A 22,560-nucleotide genomic window follows, 5' to 3' on the forward strand; every position below is an offset into this window, starting at 1 on the left:
ATGTGTAGCCCCATCTTCTATTAGAACCCATTGGAAACAATGGGGATGGAGCACCCCCTTTGGGAGTCCATAGCTTTGGACCCCCTGGACCAAACTTTACAAAACATGGGTGCTATCAGTAGGAGACTATCCTGATGATACCTCCCAGGTTTGGTGAAGTTTGGTTCAAGGGGTCCAAAATTATGGACCCTCAAAGGTGTAGCCCCCAACTTCTATTAGCTCCCATTGGAAACTTTGGACCCCCTGAACTAAACCTCACCAAATTTGGATAGTATCATCAGGAGAGTCTCCCAACAAATCCCTAAAATTTTGGTGTTGCTAGCCTAAAAACTGCACCCACTGCAGGCCATAAACCAAAAAACACTAAAAAATACAAAAAAACACAAACAGAGGGTGGAGCTTCGGACATGCAATGGTGGGTTTGAATCCGAGAACCCCCCTTACCTACATCCTTGGTGCAGGGCACACACATACCTTCGGCACAGTTCCCCCTCGCTCCGCCCCTGTGTCACAACCACCACTGCAGAGATCACCCAGGATTGTTTCCGCTGGGGCTTCCCAGATGAACCAAATGTGCACAAAAAAATGTGGGGAAAACCCACTGTGAAGGAAACAGCCACAGGGTCAGGAGTGTGTGTGGAAAAGGCTGTTAACCAAGAGGTTTTTTTGCTGGATGAACAGGAGGCACGGGCTGAGGGTAGTCTTTGCTGTTTGTCAAGCTGATCGCAGGTAGATAACCACCCAATGAACAACTGGTTTCCTTCTCACAACTGGTGAACAGACTGTGTACTGACTTGGCAGAGGCTTTGGCATACCAATCAGTAATAAAACCTTTACATTATTGATAATCTCCAAGCAATGCTGAGCAAAAGTTCAGTTGTATTCTTACATTTTGTGTTTACTTTCCATTTGCTTTATTTACTTTCTCATCTTATTAGCAAACTTATTAAACAGGGTATACAAATAAATGTGCCAGTTACATGAAAGAATGATTGGGTTTTATTAATCTAAGAATCCAATCAGTTTAAGCATTGGTACTCTGGCCTGAGACAACTCATTATTTTTTCATGATAATTAATCAAGAATACAAATGGGCCTCTTTGAATGGGTCTATATTCATTAACTGGAATGGAAAGACCTTTAATGGACCATTGCTACTTCCTTTTTGGGAGATGGGTTGGGTTTTTTTTCCACTGCCAAAATTCATTTTGATTTTCCTAAACAAGCATTCTGCTTTCAAAACAACAGCAAATTATTGGTAGGAAAAACATATTGCTCACTGTCTTGTTTAATTGTAAAGCTTAGCATTTATTTCACAATCTGGAGTGTTCTAAATGATTCATATATGTTATTTTAGTAATCTTTGCAGCTGCTGTACAGGTTCATATTAATCACATATTGTTGCCAGGTAAAATAAGGTGACAGCTCCATCAATGTCACAGTAGCTGAAGTGAGGTATAAACCAATCAGTGACTCACCATTGTACAGATGACACTTTTAGGTCTGAATTACAAATAAAGAAGAGTGGCTCATTCTGCACAGCACAAATAAGAAGTCCTTAGTATGCAAAAAAAAAAGGCTTCTTCGGGAAGAATTCCACACAGCTTTTTCCCCATGACATCCTCAGGACACTTTATTTCAGTCCAAGCCATCCTATTTTGTAGACGTTAGAAGGACTTTGGTCTGTTCCGCACAACACAAAAAGGACATCTGGGGAATGCCTTAAAAAGAGGCAACTTCTTTTTACTTCGCGCACCCAAAATAAGACATCCTAGGGATGTCTGAAAAAATCGTCTCTTATGTTTTTTCTGGACAGCACATGAGTCAGAGGGGGAAAGAGGCCTTTCCCCATCTAACATTAATCTCTCTGGTAAGCTTTCTCCTCAGCTTGCACCTGACATTTTGTGTGCTCATGAAGGGATTCTCCCTGCCTCCATTTGCTGAAGGGCGACCCAGGACATTTACTCTATAGGCTCCAATCCTGGGGGGGCGGGGTGGGGGGGTGGGTTCAGCTCAAAGAGTACTTAGTTGTACTCAGCTCATCCTGCCAATTCTGGCAATATATAGATTTCCTTTTTAATTTTGGAGGAGCTGTATTTGAAGATGCACAGACACGCACATGACAATATTAGCCTCTTGGAAGATGGATCTACTGCCCATTGAAAAGCATTGGGTTGAACTTGCCCTCTGCTAACCCTTTTTTTAACTGTCATTACCTGGTTCTGTGGCAGCGTGTCTTCCCTTTGATCCTCTCCATATTGACAGGGGGTGGGGGGTGGCACATGACCTTCTGACAAAGCTCCAGCTGCCTCCCCAACCCAGCTTTCCAGAACAGGATGAGTTCTATCAGTTGCCATCAGTGGTTCTTCTTGCTCTGGTCAGGATGGTTTGGGGGTGGGCAGTACTCTCTGACAATCTAGGGCACATGCAACAGATATGCACAGAGGGAGATTTGAGTTGTGGTGGCAGTGAGTTGTTTTCCCTAATTTTTGTATGCTATTTTTATTTTATATGTATATAACCTAGTTGGATACAAAAGTACATGCACAAAATCAAAAGCACTACTTTTTTAGCGTTCTTATTTCTGCTGGCATTTTGCTTTTCTATCAGCTCCATAGTAAACTTCAAATGGGAGTCATTTGTCCCTCTCTAATTATGAGCTGCTTTCCTCAAGATTCAAGAACAAGATCATACTACGCATATGATTCAATTAATGTAGAATATTAAACATAAGGTTGTCAACTGTCTGAAGGAAAAAAAATGTCCCTTTAATGGAAGCTTAATGGGATGTTATTTACCAGGTGGTATTGTTTGTCATAAAAAGCATCAGCTGCTTCTTTCCACATTAAGCCACTGTTAAAATGGCAGGATATTTTTCTCCTGGCTTGTTGACAACCCTAACTAGACTCTCATTTGTATTTTATTCCTCATCACAATATAGGATTATAAAACTGATTTAGCTTTTAAAAACTTGGAGATTGGGAATATCCACTATTTTATCATTTAAACAACCTCATTTTGAATATGACACTGGTTTAAAAGATTGCTTTAGTAGCCAATCAACAGGTTGTATTAGTCAATCAATTCAGGATACTTTTGGTTCACTGAATATGTTACATTGTTTATGAATAACTTTCAGGATCCAGGATGCAATGTAACAATAGATGAACTTCATTAACTATTTATGCAACTTTGAAATCAGTATTAGAAGGAGTAGGACTGACTAGCTGCTTCAGCCATGACTCTGCTCATCTACTCTGACCCTCTGGGATCTATATTATGTTAAGTACCATCCTTTTAAGACCAATTGTGCAATACAAATAGGGGTTGAAGCATGGGAAGCAGTATGACCCCTGCGCTGACATTAGTGACCCTTGTGTTGTCCAAACAGGCACAAGTCTGATGCAGGGGTCCTTCATTTGTTGGTGGGAGTCCACACAGCAGTGTGATGCCGAGGCACAGCAGCCTCAGTGCTGGTACCCCTCTAAAGCAGGAGCCTATGCCATCATGTATGTGGGTGGCTGAGGGCATTTCCAGGGGTAAAACCGACTTTAGTCAGCTTTCAGTGCCCTTTCAGACCAGGAATGTCTCCTTTTCCAGGCACAAGTTTATGCAAACAAAAAGGGTGGTGCAAGCCATCGTTGTCTTTGGGGCTTTTCATTGGCGTATGAGTTTTTTTGTTTTGTTTTGTTTTCCACAGTGATAATAGTAATACAGACACAATATAATGTTTACTGAAGTGCTTAGAATGGAAAAATATGTGTGCATTATAGAAAACCAAAGAGAATGAGCATTCACTGTAAGGGAGACCACAAGAGTTGCCAGTCCCCCCAGCCACTAGCGAGGGATGGGGGAAGGGGTAGCAATGCTCGATCCAAGTTTGGACAGGGAGGTCAGTGAGGTACAATCCCATACAGTCCACCCAGTGGTGGGATCCAAAAATTTTAGTAACAGGTTCCCATGGTGGTGGGATGCAAACTGTGGCGTAGCGCCAATGGGGCTGGGCAGGGCACGACGGGGGTGTGGCCGGGCATTCCGGGGCGGGGCATTCCTGGGCAGGGCTGTGGCAAGGATGCAGCCACTGCACCAGTCCTTGGGCTGGAAATGAATGCATGCAGGCGCAGGCTGCCACGCACACCGGTGCACCTCCTGCTAGACTGCTTCAAGTTCTGCGCACTACTGCTGAGAGGAGGGCGTAACTAAGGCAAAAATCACGTGACAAAATCACCAATTAGTAACCCCCTCTCAGCACACACAAATAATTAGTAACCTACTCTCGGGAACCTGTGAGAACCTGCTGGATCCCACCTCTGAGTCCACCCACCAAAGCATTCTTTTTTCCCCAAACAGAACTCCAGTTCTCTCTTATCCGTGTCAAAGCTAGAGAAACAAGATATGAATTGTATGTTGGGAACGGGCAATGTATTCTGTCTAAGAATGGGAATGTTTGCCTGACTAGATCAGAATATAGAGGGCTATACAATGTTGAACAAGAGAAGCCAGCTGAATCTGAAACTATGGCCGTTTCTGCACGGCCACGATCGGGGGTGCATCGGCATATATGACACCGACACCCCCCCCCCCCAGGACCGTTCGCACGACCGTTCGTAAGGGCGGGGAAGACATCTATGCCATAAATGTAGGCAGTCCTGATGTGTGCATGACTTTGTAAGGTTCACTGTAGCTGGTTCACTCTGAGGCTGTTTCTGCACGGGCGGAATACAGCGACCCAAGGATGCTAAAAACAGCATCCCTGGGGAGGGGTTTGCAGCAGTGGCGGCCTTGCAATCTCCGAGCGGCACGAAGCCGCTGTTTCCGAACCTTGCTCCCTGGGCAGACAGCTGGTACTGTGAAGTGCTTGAAGTGCTTTGAGGTGCAGAATCTTCTGTCTGGGAATCTGCTGCCCTGTAGGCATGTTTTGTTGCCCGTGTGCACATTCTATTTTTATATTTCTAAACAAAAAGTGAATAGTAAAACTACTGCAACAAGATTAGTGTTCATTCCTCTAAAGGAAATCAACCCAGATAAGTGCCATGAATTGAATATGCTCAAAGAAGAAGGCATATGTAACCATATGTATTTTATAATCTTATGGTTAGCATTTTGTGGATCAAACTTATTGTGTGAGTTGTTTTGGTAACTTTTTGGGAGACCAGTGGGGTGAAGTGGTTTACATAATACTTTATATATTATAAAGGTCATACATGGTACACACAAATTGCCCATAAAATCCAAAATACTCCATACAAAATGCAAACAAATCTACAAAACCAATAGTAAATAACAGAAAATTGAAACAGCCAACTAATAGCACTTATAGATCTGAAGAAGGAACAAAAAGAAACTGGTATAAGAGCATTCCTGATGCCTATGCAATGTTTTCCAATAGCTCAGTGCACTTTAATGCAAGCACTCCTTTTTACTTCTGCTGTAGTATGATATGTTCTTATACCTGCCCAGATCTGAAACTCTGTTGCAAAGCAAAAACACAACCCTGACCCTGGTCATAATGATCTTCCACCATTCAATTTTATAGTATATTTTTATTTTATTTAGAAGAAAGCTATTTGCACTCCTGTTTAAAGGCACTAACATCCATTTTATTAGTCAGGCCTACACCTTCCCATCAGAGGGGTGTTCAAATAACCCTTGCTGCTGAGATGAGAAATGGCATCCTCTTTGTCAATACAGTTACTTTGACATAAGAAGGCTATAAAATAGAGAAGAGACGAAATGTTCATTGGAAGTGATAGAACCATGATTAAATTTTTGTTGTTGCAAAGATGATAAAAATCCTTAAGCCTTCTGTTTGCCAAGAGAAAAACAACAAAATGAATTTCCTTGAGAGTTGCCATTGCATAAACCATAACTAGGTGTGAATGATCAAAGCTGAAAAGAACAGAAACAAAATGCAATCATACAAGGCTACTTCAACTTTACTATGTCTTTTCACTTGAGAGACTCCAAGAAAAGTATAGGATTTTGTTCTTATAAGCAATCCAGAATATCAGTGCTGTACAATAGTAGAAACTCTAAACAATCAACAAATGAACAACAATACTAATGTATGAATCTATATATACAGCATGACTATTTGGAAAAGTGATTATAATTTAGTTTCTTACTAGCAGTATGAGAAAGTGATATCTATCTATCTATCTATCTATCTATCTATCTATCTATCTATCTATCTATCTATCTATCTATCTATCTATCTATCTATCTATCTATCTATCTATCTATCTATCTATCTATCTATCTATCTATCTATCTATCTATCTACCTACCTACCTACCTACCTACCTACCTACCTACCTACCTACCTACCTACCTACCTACCTACCTACCTACCTACCTACCTACCTACCTACCTATCTATCTACCTATCTATCTATCTATCTATCTATCTATCTATCTATCTATCTATCTATCTATCTATCTATCTATCTATCTATCTATCTATCTATCTATCTATCTATCTATCTATCTATCTATCTATCTATGCAAATCTACCTGATTATCAGTGCAGATGCTTTGCAATTTAATCCAAAGAGCTACTTCAATCCCATTGCAATCCAATCATAATATAGAATGGAACAAATTTTCTATTTGTTCTCACGCCATAAACTTTCTAAATAATTGCCAACCTTATTATTAAACTAATGTTCACAGCCTAATAAACTTAAGAACATAAGAAAAGTCACACTGGATCAGATCAAAGCTCATCAGGTCCAGCAGTCTGTTCACACAATGGCCAACCACGTATCTCTAGAAAGGCGACAAGCAAAACAACTGCAGCAGTATTAGTCTGCCAGTGTTCCACCTAATATAATAGGTATGTTTCTCTGACACAGGAGAGAATAGACATGTGTCATTACTAGTACCCATTTTGACCAGTAGCAGTGGATAGCCCTATCTTCTATTAACATGTGCACTCCTCTCTTAAAGCCTTCCAAATTGGCAGCCATCACTACATCCTAGGGCAGAGTTTCACAATTTAACTATGTGTTATGTCAATAAATATTTTTGTTTGACTGTTTTGAATCTCTCATCCTTCCGCTTCAGCAGATATCCCCACATTCTTGTATTATGAAAGAGGAAGAAAGCACCCCCCAATCCTGCCTCTTTTCCCTCTAGCCTAAACATTTCTTAACCTTTCAACCACTCCTCATAGGGTTGCTCTTTTCTGCACCTTCTCAAGCTCTGAAATATTTTTTAGGTGTGGTGACTAAAAGTGCACACATTATTCTAAGTGTGGTCACACTATTTACCAGACAGATCTATGGAGGGGACTGTTTTATGATTGCAGTGCCTCTACCTATCCCACCAACCTTTGGAGTCTTTCCTTACCCAAATGTTGGCCAGTCATACAAAAACAGCCCCCACACACACATGGCCCAAAGCCATGCCTCTCCCCCTCCCCCATCTCATTTCCCCACATCTCTGCCCCCCAGCTCATGGTGCCAGAAGATCACTTTGGCTGTGTGTCACCAACTGCCTTCTTCTGCCTCTGCATAATGCCCTTCACACTACAGGACATGCACTTTCAAACCACTTTTGATACACTACCCAACTGCATTTTACCATACAGAATTTCAAAACTCACTTGGAAACAATTGTGCAACAGGATGCCAACTGTCTTCAACCTCTCCTTCTGTATCCAGGTACAACATTTACATCTGTTGGAGACTAGGAAACACTGTAATGGATTCAAATTAAAAAAAAAGACAATTCACCTACCCATATGACACACCTTCAGGGCTATTCTCCTCAGAGGATGGCACAGTCTTTCCTTACACAGAGCCTTAAAGGCCATCTGTTGGGGAGGGGGAGCACAATCACAGGGATCAACTGATCGATTCTCACTATGAGAGAAGTAAGGGCTTCATTAACACAGGCTTAATTTTCTTTCATTTCCATTTCACCACGCTCAGCCACAGCAACACATGGCCAGGTACCGCTAGTTTCCCTTAACAACCCTCTGTCTGGTTAATACTGTTCCCAACATGTTGCCTTCTTCCTCCATTCTTCTATTGGAGCTTAGCACAGGTCACTGAACTCTGCTCATTGGACCAAATTCTCTTTTAGACCAAGTAATTATCATTTCTATTCCCCCCAAATCCCTTGCTATTCTAGACCTCTAATCTCAACTCTATTTATATCCTTGGACTATGTGAAACCTCTATATGCATTGATTATTTGTGTGCTTGTAAGTTTATTATTTTACTTGTCATAATAAAACTTGTTAAACTTTTACTGTTACAGTGAAAGCACACCCATCCTTCCCACATATCCATATTTCTGTGTGTCTGATCATCTTAACTTTACAAATGAAACCAAGGACCAGTAGGTGGATAAATGTGGAGTTTATACATTATACATTGGTTTATTAGGCATGGAACACTTATCTTGGGGCTGTACTGCAGGTGGGGTTGTAATGGGGTCTCCTTTCATTTCTCTGTTTACACATGAGGAAACAACTCACTGCCTGCTGTTTGACTTGCCTGCTGAACATTCCCTGGTGTTTCTTTTTCCTGGTTCTCTTAACTCCACCCATCAACTCACTCTTAAAGGCACAGATCTCATCATACTCAGTAGTCACAAGTTTGCAGACTTTATTAAAGCCCTTTGAATTGCTGTTATATCAATTTGCTGCTATGGCAGTTATATTGATATTGTAGGTGCTTTCCAAAAATAATCCTACCAGATAAAAGAGGAAAAGCAATTCCCTGGATCATGCTCTGCTGAGTAAGTCCTAGAACGGATATTCTCTCTTTCCCACCCCCAACCACACACATATACTCTCTGCTGCTGCTGCTGTTAGAGGCTTGCTCTTTCAATATTCCTTGGTATTTAAATATTACTGTATTAGATATATTATTATTTCTATATATCTAAAATTGTACAAATGCTTGGAGTTGAAATAAAGTTTTAAAAAACCTTCCCTATCATAGGGGAGAGCAGAAGTAGAGTGGTGCAGGAAGAGTGGAGCAAAAAAGCCCAAATAAGAGAATAATGCAGGACTATTTATTTTATCTTCTTTTCAAAGCAAGGGAAAAGGTCACTCTTTGCCCACTCTCACAAACAATGGAGATTATGGGATCTGCCGCACAGTTAATGTGAGGGGCAGGGGGAAGCTGTCCATAACAGAAACTCTGCTCTGAAAATAATCTCCCTTCAGAGCAGGGCAGAACACCAATGGATAATGGGCGATTGAGTTAGACAAATCAACACACATACAAAGAATAGTCAAATATTTATTGTACATTGACTGAATGTAACATTCACTTTAACTTTGTAATCAGCTTATATATATACAGATTTTAATCTGAACCCCAATAACAAGGACAGAAAAAGGATCACATTCGGTAATGTTTAGTAACCTTAGATCCAAGGAATTGTATCTATGCTTATGGTACATTATATTGATGACATATTTAAAGAATGTTTCCAAGTTGATTACCTGTGCAAAACAGGCGTTTATATTATTCACAATATCCCACAATCAAATTCCAAATTTTAAAAAATAACAATGCTCCTTTGTGTTTTATACATTTGCTCTTTCTCATTCTGTAAACTGAGTGAAATAGTTTCCAGTTACTGTTAACTGTTCAGTTCAGGAATAAATCTTACCTTTCCTACATTTTTTTCCTTATAAAAACAGTTATGGTTCCCCCCTCCCTTTCTTTCTGAAGGTGTCATGGCCCTAATGCTTTACTGATCACTCTGATACCATGGCAAAAATACATAATCCTAAATAGAGATGGACTGATATGCTAGGATATATTGCTGCTGCTAAATTTAATAAAATAAGATTGACACGCTTGGTTTTATCATGGCCAGGATCACAGTCGTATAACAATCCAAAATGACACACAGAGAAAATCACTGGTGGCGATTAGAACTCAGCCATTCAGGGCTTGATGCAGTAAAATACTCTCAAGTGGGAGGAGGGAGCAACCTTCTATTTTTACACTAGGTATTCCCAGCACAGAAACTGCATGTTTCTTTCTGTTTGTGTGGGCAGCCTGAGACCTTAATCAGGCACATGCATTCCTGAAGACTGATGGCTCAAATACAAATCATTCCTGACTTTTATAGCTACTTTTTTTCCAGACCATAGTAGCTTGAAAAACAGTCTTGCAGGTGTGATAAGAAAGTAAAATATCCTGTGCTTTACAATAAGAGATGTAAGACAAAGCACTGGATTCTAAGGAAGTCTCAGTCAAAAATTTCCTGATCAAGTACAGACTTGAACCAAAACTATAACCATAGTGCATATTAGGGATGTGTAACTTTTAAAAAATGTAATTGTTGGATCTGTATATCAGGGAGCTGAAAAATGCGGGCATTACTGGTTTCCAAGCTTCCACATACCAGTTTAATATTTGAATTCATTTTTTTTTCAGAATTCTGATATTTTTGGTTCCATTATTTCCCTATGGGGGAACATTCCAAGGACAGAGAGGACTGTTGTTAAAGCTACTGGACCAAAGTTGCAGTGGAGCTACTGTTGCCTGTATTTTAAATAAACCTCTAAATTTCAAGTGAAGTTGATCAAGAAGTCCAATTCTATGGGCTTCTATAGGAGGTGTCCCTGCCATCATCAATTGATTTCTACAGGGAATTATTTTTTTAAAAAAAATACAGATATGATATTTTATGGATACATATTCATATCATATATAACTGAATACATATCCCTATTACATATTGTAAATGCTCAACTCAAAAAGTAATTATCTGGAACAAACTTAAGGGTAGCAAGGGGGAAAGCACGTGGTGTGCCTGTGCATCCTCCACACCTGCCATGCCCCCGGAATGCCCTTGGAATGCCCCCGGAACACTCTCACCACACCCCACAGGGGCACACACCCAGTGCATCACACACCCCCTCGCCTTCTTGGAGCTATGCCTCTGGACAAACTTGAAACCTTTTCCTGTTTATATGCTGTCATTTCCGAAGTAATAGAATGTCAGAAAAGGCAAGAAAGGAAAATAAGTATGCCTGACAGAGATGTTATTCAAACAGAACATTTTCCAACTCAAAAGGGAACATGCCAAGTAGTCTTTCTGTGCAAAGTGTTTCCCTTCACGCTGATCGTTGCACAGTCTTACTGTATTGAGCTGTTTTCTTCTCTTGAGTGTTGAGTCTCATCCTTCTCCCTGCCTCCCCATAGGCAGTTCAACTGTTTTGCAGACTGAGAGCTGAAACTTAGGCCCCTTCCACACATGCAAAAAATGCGTTTTCAAACAACTTTCACAACTGTTTTCAAGTGGATTTTGCTATTCCGCACAGCTTCAAAGAGCACTGAAAGCAGTTTGAAAGTGCATTATTCTGCATGTGCGGAATGAGCCTTAGATAGGGTGGAATGCTGAAGTTATGATAGGTAGTCATCCTACCTGACCTTCCATGGTCTGCTGCCATGCTAGAATTGCTAACCTCCAAGTGGGGCTGGAATTCTAGAATTGATCTCCAGATTAGAGGAATCTTCAGAGAAGAAGCAGCCTAGCATCATGGCTATCCATTAGTTGAGAAAAACAGGGGATAAATCCAATGATGAGAAACAACAAGGGGCTATATATAGAAGCCTTCCCCCTCCATGCATGTTTTTACCATTTGCTGCTGACCCACCCATTTTTCCCAGGGATATCACAGGATTAGCTGATGGTCAATTGTGGGAAAAGGAGGATTTTTGGGGTTCCTGCTGGGCCATTCCTGGTGATCTCTCTCCTTCCCTACACCCCATCCTTCCCTACACCCTAGCCTTCCCAGTTTTGCTCTTAGATCTCTGGGAATATCAGAATCCAGAGTTGGTAACCTACTCATAACCAAGCAGACAAGATTGGGAGAGATTAGTGGCAAAGACCAATCTTCTGGGAGAGATTAGTGGCAAAGACCAAGAATTACCCCTTGCAGCAACAGGCAATTGTTTTGCTCTATAGAGAAATAAATGAAACAAACAAACAAAAAACACAGAAGCATACAATTCCTCTTTCCTAACACAGTTGCCAGGAAACTATCATTATTTGAAGAGATGTGAGAGCTCAGTAATGATAAATGATATTTATTGTAATCCTCAAACTTTCTGTTGTGGGAAGGGCTTTGTTGTGGACAGGGTTCTCTTTAGAGTCAGTCGATACCAGAAAAATTTGGGCTGATTTGGATTTTCCTCAGACTAATAAGATTTGGATTGGCCAAGTTCTGAATCTTGCAGATTCAGATGTGTCCGAATCTCTGGGAATATCCGAGAAATTTGGATGCATTTTTATTTTTTAGGTGTTTTGCACGTTTTGGTCTGCAGAGGGAGCACTTTAGATGTATCGGCACCACAATTCCAGGGTATCATCAGAAGACTGTCCTGATGATACCTCCAAGATTGGTGCAGTTTGGTTCAGGGGAGGCAAAATTATAGACTCCCAAATGGGGTGCCCCATCCCCCATTGTTTCCAATGGGAGCTAAGGAAATGGGGGCTATTGATTTCAGGGTCCATAACTTTGTCCCCCCCCGAACCAAACTTCACCAACCTGAGGTGGTATCATCAGGAGAGTATTCTAAAGATACCCTGAAATTTTGCTGCTGCTAGCTTTAAAAATGCACCCCTGACAGGCACCCCCAGAAATTTGCCCAAGATTCTTTGTTTTGCAGTGACTTTGCTCCATTGCAGCCAATGGGGAATTTCTGGTGGAGGGATGTGAGGTGCATATTTCTCAAGGTACAGTCACAAAACTTTCAGGGTATCTTCAAGAACATCTCTTGAGGACACCATCCAGGTTTGGGGAACATTGCTTCAGGGGGTTCAATGCTATGGGCCCCCAAAAGGGTAGGGCCCATCTCCCACAAATGACCTACCAGACCACAGCCACACAGTCCGGAAAACCCACAAGACTGGCAAGAATTACTTACTTTGGCACACAAGCCTCTTACTCCTGGTGGCTTATGTCATCTTCAAGCACCTCTGAAGATGCCAGCCACAGACAGCCCAAACGATAGGAGCAAGACAAAACAGATCATGGCCACACTGAGTTAGCCACGTGACAGCAATTTGTATTGATATGATCTTCCTTCATGGCACACTGATTTCTCAAAAGGAAGCAGTTGCACAAATACTTAATTAAAGTGTAAATTCACTTTTATTTTTGGCCTCCAACATTATGCAGAAAATTAACTATTAGCATTCTTTCCAATTAGTGCATTTATTAGCATTGTTTCCAATTAGTGCAATTGTTTCCTATTAGTGCAATCTTATAATTCTGTTATACGTAATAACACATGATACTCACAAATACAAATACACATAATATACACAGCCCAGAAAACCCACTACAACAAGTTGTTTGCTGAGGTATCTCAGGACCCTCCCCCTCACCATTCTTACATCTTTGGTATTCCAGGAGGACAACCCAAAGATCACAGAGGCCCTCCAACAGGGCATCTATGTAAGCAGAGTAGGCACAGGAAGGGGGGAAAGGGTTTGTAGGAAAACGCATGTTAAACATACTTGTAGCTGTCAACCTTGAATGTTGTTGCAGTGGTGACAGTCCACCGCAATGCTATTGGTCCTTGGAAAGGAGGCCTCAGAAGAATGAGAGGGAGGGTGTTTGCCCATAGTGACTGCACCCTGATCCTCCTCTCTTGTACACTCACAAACCATTACAACCTTATAGGTTGCACCTTAGGTCATGTGGCTGCCCTTCATCACTGGCCCCCATTTCCCCAGGACTGCTGATGGGATGTCAGCTTGAGGTCCAGAGTCCAGACATCTATAAATGAAAGGGAAAACAAGGAAATTTCATAGTAAGTTACAGTGAATGGTTCCACTTCCCACTGGAAGATGATTCATTTCAAATTTCTCAATTTCCACTGCAGAGGACAGAGAGCAGAAGATGTACCTACTTTCCCGACTCCTAGGGAACACTTTCAGAGGAGGACTGGCATGCTGGCCAAGGCCACTGTTGTGGTGTTCTTCAGCATATTTCCTGGAAAAGCAAGAAACCAGGGGAACTTTGCAGGACAGTTTACAAACTTTCCTAACAACGTGCTGTATGACAAATAATTGAATAAAGTTTGGCTGATGCTTAATAATTTTTCAGACTCATCTTGTCATCATTTTTGCCCCTTTTCACCAGTGCTCTTCTGCCAACTACTGGGACTTCATCTTCCCCGTGCAGAACTTCATCTTCCCTGTGCAGAACTCAAAGGAAAAACTGTCAGGTGGGCCTCAGGGACATTCATGGACTCATGGATTGGCAGCAGTTTGTGGCATTCCTCGGGGTTCTTTGGTTTGCAGTTTATATGTGCACCTTGAGGTCCACCAATTATGCCCTGACACCAGTGGCAGAGTGGCACCAGTGGCAGGTGGGTTGGGTTTTTTTATTCCAGACGAGCAGCATCTCAGCACAGCTGGTGATCCGAATCCCATGAATTCGGATCGACCTGGATTCACGCAGCTCGGTTTCAGACAATGCTTGTCCAAATCCATCTGAATCCACGCGGCTCAGTCCAAACACCATCCAAATCACCAACTAGTTTCCTTCCAAGGAGACCTCCATCCTCACAGCCTCCTTCTTTCTCTCCTGTTTTCTTCAGCTCCATAACAGGCAAGAGCCTTAACTGGCAGTGACCACTCTGGGTCTAATACTGGATTAGGAAGTTCACAGAGCACCCTGTCCCCCAGACAATTCCCTCTTCATGGAAGAGATGTCCCACTGTATGGCCAAGTATGAATGTGATAAATTTATGGTAGACATTACAATGAAACAATCTAATGTTTGTATGTGGTAATTTAGGCTTATGGGATGAAAACTCTACTTGTTAGTTCTATATTTTTGTTGGAATTTGGGATAGTATGAGTTCCTTTGTCCTGAAACCAGTTGTTCCAAGCCCTGGATCTTCTTGCTAATAAATGGATGTTATTTTTAACACACCCGTCTCTGCTATGTGAACCTAAGTCGGAATCTCAGTGAAAGCCCTATTCCTGATTTGCAAGCTTATGGAAACATCACAACAAGGCAGGAAGAACCCAAGCAGAGTAAATAAAACCACTAGTTTATTAAACAAATCATGTAACAGTAGCTGAAGTAAGAAAAAAATTCTGCAGGTACTGCAGACTAAGGTGGATTCCGTATGGGCCAAAAACAATGGTGTGAAAACGGTGTGAAAACAGTGTAAACCCTTTTACACTGTTTTAAACCATTTTATACCAGTTTCACACTGGTTTCTGTGAGAGGTAAAAATGTTGCTTTTACATATACCAAAGAGGTGTTACTTTTATAAACATAAGTATACACGGGACAATGATTGCCTTATAAGTTATAAAAGAAGGTATCTTTAGGTGTTTTCATAAGGTGTAAGACTATATTAAGTTATCTACACACATAAACATGTTTTAGTGCACAAATATGGGATTTAGACGTCACAAAGAATATACCCTTCACAGAATCACAAGATTTGGTAGGTGAACTCTGAATATAAAGTTCATGTATAGTATCGCACACTTTGAATATAGTGGAGGTTTGAAAAAGTCTGTTAAGTTGGATCCAATCCAAAGAGAGATGCGAGCATGATGCTTAGTACATTCCATTTGACTTGTGTATTTCTTATCATATCCCAATTAAAAGCACACCTGCTTTAAAATAATGAGCTAGCAGAAGAAGAAAAGGTCAAGGGTTAGAGGGGAATAATAGGTGATGTGGTGATGTAGTAGTTTATAATCATGGGTTTGTATATTTGAATGCTTCTTTATATTGTAGCTAAATAATGAAAACTTAAAGAATATGTTAATCACTCAATGTTCAATATATGTATCCTAATGCTTCAAGTGTGTAATCCCATATAAATGTTATTCTCTCAGTTTAAAGTGTAAAACAGCTTAAAACAGCTTGCATATCTCTAGGATCCTAATCAGTAGGTGCTATTAAACAGAAACTCTCCATTCAGGAAGCTTCTAAAGCCTCTAGCTAAAAGTCTTTTTTCTAAGATGTGCTTCTTGAAGTTCTTGGTTTCAATAGTCATAAATAATACAGGGAACATGTGAGTTCTTGTGCCAAGCAGACACCTGCTGATAAGAGGGCCCCTAGCAAGCTTGGGATAGTGTCTTCAAAGCAGGAGAGTGGGTCAAGAAAAACCTAGATTCTTGTGCCAAGAAGTACCCGCTTATAGGAGGCTAAGATCCTGTGCCAAGATAGAAGGCCTTTGGATGAAGGGGTAAAATCTTTACAGTAAGATAAGGGAACCAAAGACGTGGCAGGTGCATCCAGAGGGCATCCAGAGTGGAAGTTGATATATATCATGAAGATATATATCATGAAGACATGGCATGGATATATATCATGAAGGCACTACCGAAGGGTTGACAGTTAAGAAGAACCAAATATTAATTACAGGAAATGACCATATAGAGATGTATTAATTGGAGGAGATACCACCTGGTATATGACATAGTATGACTAGATGAATTGTAATAGGCTATGGCCCTCATCTCCTAGCCAATGGAGAAGTGAGGGAGGGATTGGGTGGTCCTGAAAAAGTAATATAAACTGTTGTAGAACAAAGGAAGGGTGTGCCTACTACTGGGTAGACGCCCGATCTTGCAAGACCGTAAACCAATAAAAGCTTTTTTATTTGCTTCACCAACTTTGTCCAGATTATTTTGAGGGTTCTTGGACCCACGTTTCTAACATTTCACACTGCTGTTTTTGGCTCGTGCGGAATCTGCCTAACAGAGAGCAAAACTTACACAGAATGAAGCTGACTGGAAAACAATAACATTCCCTAGCACAATTGTCTTTGCTGGACTTCTAATTCTATGTCAGCACCCACTTTCACTTCAGACTCAGACTCACCTTAGAGCAGGGGTCAGGAACCTTTTTTACTCAAAGAGCCATTGGGCTCGCTTGCCTGCCCGCCCCCCCGCCTGCTTTCCCACCCGCCCATTTGGAGTCTGCTTGCTTGCCTCCCCACTTGCCAGCCTCCTCACTCTGTTCGGCTTGCTCACTGGCCACTTCTGCCCGGCTGGGCTCGCTTCCCCACTCCACTCGCTGGCCCTCGTCGCCTGCTTGCCTGCCATGAGCTTGTTTGCCCCCCGCTCACACTTGCTCCGGGCTCGCCAAGCCCCCCCCTTCACTCACTCGTCACGGGGCTCTCTTGCCTTGCTTGCCTTGCTCGTCATTGTTTTGCCCTGGTCTCGCCCACCCACTCCCCCCTGCTTGTTTACTTCAGCTCCACACTCACTTGCCTCACCATCCACCCCCTCTGCTCACTTGTTCACTCTCTGCTCATCTCTGCTCACGCTTGCTTGTTTCCTCAGCTCTGCTTCAGTCACTTGCCTCGCTCGCTTATTTTCCCCTCAAGCCATCTTCTGTTTCAGCTCTCAGCTTCCACTCCACTCCTCTCCACCCACTCTCACAAGTGCCCCCTCACTCCGGCTTGCCTCGCTTTGCTTGTTTGCCCCCGGCCACACTCTCTGCTCCACTTGCTCACCCACGGTCGCCTCATTTGCCCTCTGCTCACTGGCCACTTGCCTTCACACGCCCTCCTCACTTCCTCGCTTGCTTTCCCCCTACTCACTCCACCCCCCACTGGCCCCTCTCTTGCCTCTCATCTTCACAAGCCTCTCTGCTTGTCTCATTGGGCTTGTTCTGGCTCACCACACCGGGCCACATACTTGCTCACACACTTGTCACTGGCTTCTGCTTGCTCACCCGCTTGGGCCTCGCTTCAAGTTTCTGTCTGGAGCCACACGAGAAGCAGCGAAGAGCCACTTGCGGCTCGTGAGCCGCGGGTTCCCAACCCCTGCATTAGAGGAAGGGATAAGCTCACTCTGACAGAAGCATCACTTTAACCTAGCTTCAGGGAGTGAACAGCAGTGTTGCTAGGTCATACACGGCAAGGTCATACACGGCTAGGTCATACACGGCCAGGAGCTTGAGTGGTAGGAACATGGAAGGCTTCAGTGGCTCATGTTCAATGATATAACTTGCGGGAAAAACTTGGAAGTGATATCAGGCATATCTTCAAAGGCAGACACATATACAGAATATTATGAGCATACAGACTAGAGGTCAAAGGTCCAATGGGAGCTAATGGAAGATGGGGGCTACACCTTTGAGGGTCCATAATTTTGGACCCCCTGAACCAAACTTCACCAAACCTGGGTGGTATCATCAGGAGAGTCTCCTGAAAATACCCTGAAAGTTTGGTGCCGCTAGCTTAACAATTGCACTCCTGACAGCAGGCACCCCCCAACAAAATTTCCCCAGATTTTCCTTTTAAATCCACCCCCTTTGGCATGAATTTGAAGGGAGAATGTGAGGTCCCCAGTTTAAACATTGAAAGTGATGTGTTTCAGGGCGGGGGATAATCCGCCCCAAAACAGCATCACTTTCAATGTTATTTTAACTGGGAACCCCAGATTCTACATTTAAGGTGGATTTAAAAGAAGAATCTGGGCTCCCTAGTTTATACACCATTGAAAGTGATGCTGTTTGGGGGTGAATTCCAGCATCACAGTGGCCGCCCATGAGGGGGGGAGGGCACAAAATTCAGATTCTGCCCAGAAGGAAGGGCAGAAGGGACTGCTGGCTCCTCGCTGGGAGCCCAGTTGGTGGTGGGGGGCAGGCGGGACAGGGAAGTCTGCTGGCCCTGGCCTAAGGGAGCTGCTATTATAAGCACTGAGGCCAGGGTGGGGCTTGTGGAGGTGTGGCCATGCCCTCAGGGGCGGGTGGGGGTATGGCCCCACCCCCGAACCCATCCCATAAAAATCTATACCTACGTTACTGGCTTCAGGGTTTTTTCCTGAATTCTCCAAAGGTTGATAATTTTAGTAAGAAGTTCCCTGTTGAAAGAAATCTAGGCAGCTTAATTGGTCCAAAGCAAAATCCCAAAAACTACTCCTAAAAGCCACTTAATTAAGAGCCATTTATTTTCTGTTTTGGCTTTGTGACATTATTATTTTGAATCAATGTGACTGGCCGTAACAAAAAAGGTATTAAAATACAGTCCTCCCACATTTTAGTTGTATGTTAGCTTGAACTTCATTTTAACTTATGATTACAGATACTTGCTATGACATCAACACCATTCAGATAACACATTTACTTCCTCCAAATAAATGGATGTATGGTCAATATTAGAGTTGCATATCCCAGATGGGACCTGGTGATTTCCTGGAATAACAACTGATCTCCAGGCTACAGAGATTAGTTTGCCTGGAAGAAATGGCAGATTTGGAGGGTGGACCTGATGGCATTACAGTACTCTGAGGCCCCTTCTTCCAAACCCCTCTTCCCAAGCTCTACCTCCATATCTCCAGGTATTTCCAAACATAAGTTGGCAACCCTAGTTGATAATATTTGTTTCATTTTCACTTACATTCTTTCTTCAGGATTTTAAAAAAATTTTCACCTAAACTGGTTTGTAGGGCATTTGCATTGTTATATTTCCAATAGAAATGGAAAGCACCAGAAACTCTGGGGGGAATCTATTTTCCTTAAACTTCTATTTCAGGCCAATTTTAAATAGTAGACAAAATTCCATCAGAGTATAACTTGCGTTGAGTCAATGGACCTACCCCAGGGAAATGTTAAAGCTGATAGGTTGGAAAAACACCTAACTAAACCATTGCTATTTGTCCAAAGTGCACTGTCAAGCATCTTGGAATGTATCCATCATTGTTTAAAACTTCAAACAGCAAAGCACTATGATGCAATGCAAATTATTTTATTTCAGTCGAAATAGTGGAATCTTGACCATGTATCTTCATTCACTTATAAGTTGCATTTTCACTAGTGATACTTGATATTTATAAATCCCATTAAATGTCTCTAGAAATATGTGTGTGTGTGTGAGTGTGTGTGTGTGTGTGTGTGTGTGTGTGTGTGTGTGTGTGTGTGTGTGTGTGTGTGTGTGTGTGTGTGAGAGAGAGAGAGAGAGAGAGAGAACACCTAAACAGGTTTGGTTAAGCCCTATATAAACCCTATACTTATTTTCCTTATAACCATCTACCGATTGTAAGAAAGAGAGAGATTTTAAAATCTTAACCCTTCTGCTTTTTAGGAAAAAGAAAGATACCTCTGATATTAGGCCAGATGTGTATGGCATGTGGTGATATTAGCAGTATGATTCAAAAGGGTAGATGTGTTTGAATTCCATTTTACACAGGGAGGGTGGTTAGTAAAAGTTACTGTTGGGCTCACTTTCCCTGGTCTTCTAAATGAGAAAATTTACCAGGTTAAGTAACCTGAACATTTTTTTAAATTGTAAAGCTGTAGGTGAGGTGGCGCCCATTAAGTCATGCGGGGGGCAGAAAATCCTCCACACACCCCCTCCTGCTCCCCGGGGTCCCACATGGCTGGCGCTCTCCTGGGACAGAAGGGCCTGCCCCTCTGCAGACAGTGCACCAACTCGGCCACCCCAAGGACACCCCTGGGCCAACCCCACCACAGCCCAATCTGTGCACCTTCTGGGTGGCCCGATTGGGCAGCACAGCAAGTCAGGAAGGTGAGTTCCATAGGCTCCTGGATTTTGCCAGCTTCCAGCCCCTCTCCTCACCCTCGGGGCCACTGGGGGGAGGGGACTCAATTCTTTCCCCAGGCTCCATTTTCTGTTGATACACCATTGGCTGTAGGACTAGTATACAGAAATTACTGGACAGTGAGTAATTTCTTGTTGGATAAAAAGAATCTAAAATAAATTTGTTGTTGCTTAGAAAGAACCTGAAATAAAGAATAGGAGTAAAGTGCATTGTCCCAAATGGGAAAGAATATATATGCAGTTCCTACAGTCTTGCATTTAGAAGCCTTGGTATGTAGTAAAAGGACACCACTGTGATCCAATCCTGTAAACAAGTGCTCCCTTCCCCACAAAAAAGAGAAAAATATCCATAACAAAGAAAATGAGTTAATTCTACAAGAAATGTGAGAGTGTGGGATGTGCACTCAAAAAATAACTAATAATAAATGAGCAAGCATTTCCTGTTCTATTTAAATAACACAAGCAAGAAAAAATGGATGACAAATATACTATCCAATCAGAACTTTGGGAAAGAGTCAGCATGGTTCAAAACAGTGGACTTTAATCTGGAGAATGAATTTGACTCCCTACTCCTCCACTTGAACAGCATACTTTTACCTGGTGAACTGGATTGCTTCCCTGCTCCTACACATGATGCCTGCTGGGTGACCTTGGGCTAGTCACAGCTTTTCATAACTTTCTCAGCCCCACCTACTCACAAGGTGTCTGTTGGGAGGAGGGGAAGGGAAGGTGATTGTAAGCTGCTTTGAGACTTCTTGCGATAGAGAAACATAGGGTATAAATCCAATTTTTCTTCTTTGTCTTCCTAGTGGTTCTTGGGGGATTTAAAAAATTGTCCCAAATTTGCAGGACCTGAAAAAGTACTCTAAAAAATCCTTTAACAGTAAGGAGATTCCTGAAAAGCATGCCCTTCCCCGTCCAAATCTGAAATTAGCAGATTTATAAAGTATACACCAGTCAAGAGATTAACTAATTTGTTATATCCAGAGTGACTCCACCTTGAATTCTGAAAGGCCTATCAAAAATCTTTTTTCTTCTTCTCACCATTCCACATAGCTCAGAAGGCATATGTCGATATTTGGAGATCAGTGTACTTTACTCCAAGGTCATCAGTCCAATTAGCTGGTCTGAGATCATCCTCAGTATTTTTTTCAGATGTAAATGGTTTCTTAGTGCCTTAATTGAATACTTTTTGCATTAGGAAGGAGGGGGGGAGGGAGCTTGTTTTTGAGAATGTTCAGACCTATGTGTAACCTGATTGGTTTATTGATGAACATTTGATGTGGCTAGCTAGGAGCACAAATTAGGTATTCAGTGTTATTAGTTACTTTCCTTTTCTTTGTCTTCTTGATGTTTTGCCTCTACTTTATTTGAAGAACTTTGCACATGTTCTTAGGACTTTTATTGTAGTTTCTTCATATATATTATTTCAAGTAAGTTATATTACAGTCCATTATTTCAAGTAAGTTATATTACAGTCCTGGGAATCAAACCCAGTTCTCCACATTAGAGTCCACTGCTCTTAATCATCCAGTGGCAGGCTGGAGTGGGGGAGACAGAGGAACCTGACTCCTGCAAACAGCTGTTATTTGCTATGTCCTCTTCTCTCCCCTACTTCTCTTTTTTCACTCTTTCTCCATCCTGCCACTTCTTCTTTCACTCTTTTCTCATTTTCTGCCTATCTTTACTATCTCTTTCTGGACTCCCTACCCAGCTCTCTTTTTCTTTCTCTTTCTGCTCTCTCTACTCTAGCTCTCCCTTTCTGCTTTCCTTGGAATGGATTCCTGTTGCACCCACTATTTTTCCAAAAGGTGAGTTCTCTGCTCTTGCACAAAGTTTTTTTTCCCTTTTTTTAATTTGGGGGAGGATTCAACCTCCTCATTATTAATGTCAGATTTTTCTGTAGACCCAAGGGCCTCCTAAGTCTGCAGAAAAAGCTGTTGAGAGGATGTGTGCCCCCTAACTGTGGATTAAGCATCTGCAGGCAGGGGTCAGACATGGGAATTAGATATATAGATATTATGGT

At 42.0% G+C, this 22,560-nt stretch overlaps 1 long non-coding RNA gene across 1 annotated transcript in view; it reads right to left on the bottom strand.

The window, feature by feature from the left end:
- Positions 1-13,589: 13,589 nt before the first annotated feature.
- The window catches only part of LOC125427049, a 38,725-nt gene continuing 29,754 nt past the window's right edge, over positions 13,590-22,560 (bottom strand). Inside the window, exons 2-3 of the long non-coding RNA XR_007243630.1 lie at positions 13,899-13,981; positions 13,590-13,765 (exon numbers count right to left, since the gene is read on the bottom strand). This is a non-coding gene — a long non-coding RNA (uncharacterized LOC125427049). The remainder of the gene's footprint in view (positions 13,766-13,898; positions 13,982-22,560) is intronic.

The sequence above is a fragment of the Sphaerodactylus townsendi genome, linkage group LG02 (genome assembly GCF_021028975.2).
Source record: "Sphaerodactylus townsendi isolate TG3544 linkage group LG02, MPM_Stown_v2.3, whole genome shotgun sequence".
Taxonomy (NCBI): Eukaryota; Metazoa; Chordata; class Lepidosauria; order Squamata; family Sphaerodactylidae; genus Sphaerodactylus; species Sphaerodactylus townsendi.